This window comes from Belonocnema kinseyi, chromosome 2 (genome assembly GCF_010883055.1).
Source record: "Belonocnema kinseyi isolate 2016_QV_RU_SX_M_011 chromosome 2, B_treatae_v1, whole genome shotgun sequence".
NCBI lineage: Eukaryota > Metazoa > Arthropoda > Insecta > Hymenoptera > Cynipidae > Belonocnema > Belonocnema kinseyi.
In genome coordinates this window covers 150,765,341-150,769,750 of record NC_046658.1, presented here as the reverse complement: position 1 = coordinate 150,769,750, position 4,410 = coordinate 150,765,341, and positions in this window count along the sequence as shown.

Here is a 4,410-nt window from a genome sequence, read left to right as displayed (position 1 = left end):
TAAATCAGTTACAAAAATTGGGAGGATCTTGGACCACCCAAAGACATCACCCCTTTTGTGGAAGTTAAAGGTACCTACGAGTGGACGCAAGTCATCTCCATCCCAGTAGAAAATATTACTGGCCCTGTCCACTCTAGCTTTTACAATCGTTGTATAGTCCGATTGATTCCAGGGTATGTTCAGGCTGGACAAAATCCCTCCACCGAAGCAAACTAAAACATCGGGAACATGTTTTCAATTTGAATTACATTAGGGGCGCCTAATAAATATTTTCCTTGAATGTTTGTAATAAAACAGTTATCCCCTTTTTTAATTGAAAATATGTTATTTATTTATAAGGAATAAAAGTCAAATAATTGTTATAAATTACACTTTATAAGGCTACTTTGTGATCAAACAATTATACAGGCCCAAAAAAAGAAAAAAGTATTATCAGCTGATTGACCGACAGGTGTATTCTTATGTATTTTTCGTCGCTCTATCCGATTCCGAAGTCAAATTGGGGTGTTTCCCGGTTGTTTTTGAGAAAAATGCAAAAAACATGGTTTTTTATGGTTTATATTAAAAAAAATATTGAGAAAATAAAATATCCCGTTGATTTTACCAGGCAGGTGTATTCTTATGTATTTTTCGTCACTTAATCTGAATCCAAAGTCAGATTGGGGGGATTTTGAGTTAGTTTTCGAGAAAGATGCAAAAAACATGGTTTTTTAGGGTTTATAACAAAAAATTGTTAAAATGTAGCGGTTTAAATTGGTTTCCTTTGAAATATCTTATTAAGATTTACGACAATTTTCGATCTTCAAAATTAAAAAATTTGTTAACCTTTTGTGTGTGTATATATATATTTATCTCCATAGAAAAATAAGTAAGTTTGATTAAAATATTTTTTTTCGATGCGCGCCTCTTCTTCACCCAAACGGGTGACTCAAAACAACTTTTTGCGGTTTGATCTTCCTTAGAACCTTAGTACCTTTCATTTTTCTGCGTGAGGGATATGCCGAACTTGCCAAAAGTTCTGATTTGGATGTTAAATATTTCGGGTATGAAATGGGGGATTCAATTCTAACTTCACAGTTTGATAGGTCTGAATGTCCTTCTTAGACTGGTTGAATTTTGGAAAACTCCGTCTTAAACTACCTTGGTATGTGCTTATTTAAAATGATTTTTAATTTTTATTTGTAAGAAAATAGGCATAGGTGTATTATGAGAAAAGAATTATTTTTAATAATTTTGAAAGTATTATTTTTTGCAAAAAAATGATCAAATCATTCAAGGCCCCCTTGGAGGTCCCTTAGTTTATTATTACCAAGGTATTAATCAATCAGATTTGAAGTACACACCAGATATCAGGATTTCAAAGATTTCACAAACTTTTAAAACATTTTTTTTTGTTGCTTTAAAAAAATGAGCGTGTTTTACTGCTTAAGTACAACTGTGTTTTTCTCGTTTGTTTTAAATTGTTTTCGCCAATTAAATATCATTCGAAACGTTTGTAAATGTAAGTGTCATAAAATTTGAGAATAGGTTAGTACGATATTTGCTTCTTGGTAATTTTATGTGCTTGATTCGGAAGCTTGAAAAAAGTGATCACGTCCAATCTCCCACAAGTAAAATACTCTTTTCATTTTGCGCGACATTACCAAAATATATAGAGAAATTTACATTTCCAGAGTGGCTACGACTTTTAACCGAGTTGAAATATATTTTTCCAGAAATTTTTATAGATTCAATATATCATGGTATTATTTATATATTTACCAATAATAGCTGATGCTAAAATCGCTGAATCAAAGAGCAAGGTTCCATTGACCCTCATTTTCTTCAGCTTAGAAGAAACTGATGAACGAATAAATAGGTAACATTGTGATTGATAATATAATCTAATCTAGTTACATCTCATTAACAGGTGATTTTACGTCTGCACCCACACCCCAGCATACACGCGCACACACATGCACAGTTACAATATCTTAAAAAGTCAACAATTAGTTATTATTTTGTTATTACATGTGCTTAGTGGTGCTGTTCGAAACCATGCTGCCTGGCGGCAGTATGTAAATTTTCTATAAAAAGTTAAGAGTGGATTTTGTTGTTATTTATTTATTTATTCTCTGATAATAATACGTTGAGGATAGCGAATGTTCGTAACTCATAAATGACTAGAAATAGTTTCTAGTCATTTATTTCTAATTGATTTTAATGTTTCAAAATGATTGCAAAGGATTTAAAAAGTTATCATACAAATTTCGAGTTTTTTTAAAGAGCTTTAACAAATTCGAAGGGATTTCAAACGAATTTAAGGTATTAGGCTCCGAAAATGTTTGGACGAATTCAGATTTTATAAACTTGACGGGATTTTGAAGTGGTCTTCCGATTGCCTTTAATTTTTCAGAGTTTGTTTGCTTATATAAAAGTAGTATACCCACCAATTTATGGACTTTTACTACTATCCCTCCTCGAACTACAGGGGTGCACATTTGCATCCCGCGGGAAAACCCGGTACTTTCAAATGGTCATAACTTCCTTTTTACAAATGAGTATTGAAGTTTCTATGATTGATTCCTAAAGGGGTTTTCATGGCTTTTCTTTCTGATAAATTTGTTGTTTTTAACTTTTTAATGTTTATAAAAAAATTTTCATTCAAAATTTTTGTTTAACATTTTCTACTCTTCGGGCAGTTTTTATTATTTTTTTAAAGTGTTATGAAAGAAAAGGTTGATTTCTTTCCGATAAAAATGCTGTTTGGCATTTTAGGACTGAAAATAGTTATGAACTTATGCGAAGGTGTCCGAGCGATAAGGGGAGTAAAAATCTAATCAAATTTCAATTTGATTATTGAATTCTAGTTATGTCGAAAATTATGATAATATACCCTTTGTTAGACGCAAATAATGAGAAAGTAAACACTTAAAGACAGTTAAAAAAATCGGAAATTAACGCAATGATTATTCAACAAATAATCTTTGGTGATTTGTAGCCCAATTAGAAGGTTGCCCATCCTACATAGTCACTTATATAAGTAAAGTGGATAGTGCATTATCAGAGTAATTGCGTCAAGCGGTTGAGCAAGTAAACGTTGATAACAGAAACATCAAGGACACGTTGAGGAAATATTGTACTTATTTTTCGAATGAGAAGGTCTTGTCTGCACAAGCGGCTCTTTAACATTTTTTTCCATATAATTTTAGAGAAAGTTAATTAAAAATTCATTTTTAAAAAACACTCTTCCGAAAAAATAAGCGAGCTCGTATGTTAATTAAGAAAGAAGACTTAAGATTTTACATGCTTATTTTAAAAATATGTCAAAGGAAAATTATACAACTATGAAGGCGTCCAGCTTCTAAAGAAAATGTATGTTCAGAAGATTGTGAAGCATTTTTCAAGTCTAAGCGAAAACGCAATAAAAATGAGATAGCTTGAAGCGTAATAATCATAAAAATGGTGACAGCAAATAATTTTGTTTTTTCCACGGCGTTACAAAGAAAATGACATTAATTAAGAAGATTTCTAATGCGTTTGTTTGGAAAATATTATTTAAAGAAAATCGAAGAAAATATTGCACAATTGATGGGGTCATATTAGATAAAGATTTAGAGAATACATATAAAGTGATTGAGAATATAGAAGAAGACTCTGTTAAAAACAAATCAAACACCATTTTACATTTTTTATTGGATCAGCCGTTTTTGATATACTGACAGGAATGAATGCTGTATAAGAAATCGTAAGCTTTTATTTCTTCAATATGCCAAGAAAAAAAGACGAGATACATGTTTGAATATTACTGGGATAACAATTTACACCGCATTTAAATCGCCAGTCTCACAAAGCTCTCATCAAATGACAGACTTAAATAACAAAGTTGCAATTGCAATACGAGTAGTTTTATTAAAAAGTATTTATGATTGATGAAGTATCAATGGTTGGTGCAACAATTTTAAAACGAGTAGATACGAGTACAAGGCTTCGAGATATAATGGATATTTAAAAGTCCTTTAACGGTTCAGAAATACGAGGGTGAATCAAATATTAACCGGAATTCTTTTTTAATATTTATTTATTTATAAAACAATACAAAAATACTACTGATTATTTTTCTACACAGTCTCCTTCACGCTCTACACATTTTTTCCAGCGGTTTGGAAGCTTGTTAATTCCTTGCTCGTAGAAACTTTGAGGTCGAGTCATCAACCAATTGCGCACGAGATCCTCAACATCTTGATCGTTGTCAAATCGCAATCCTCCAAGTGCATCTTTCATGGGCGCAAACAAATGATAGTCACAGGGTGATAAATCTGGGCTGTTTGGAGGATGCTCAAGGGTTTCCCAATGCATATCCTCCAGTTTTTGTTTCGTTTCACCCGCCGTATGTGGCCTGGAATTGTCATGAAGAAGGATGACGTTTCT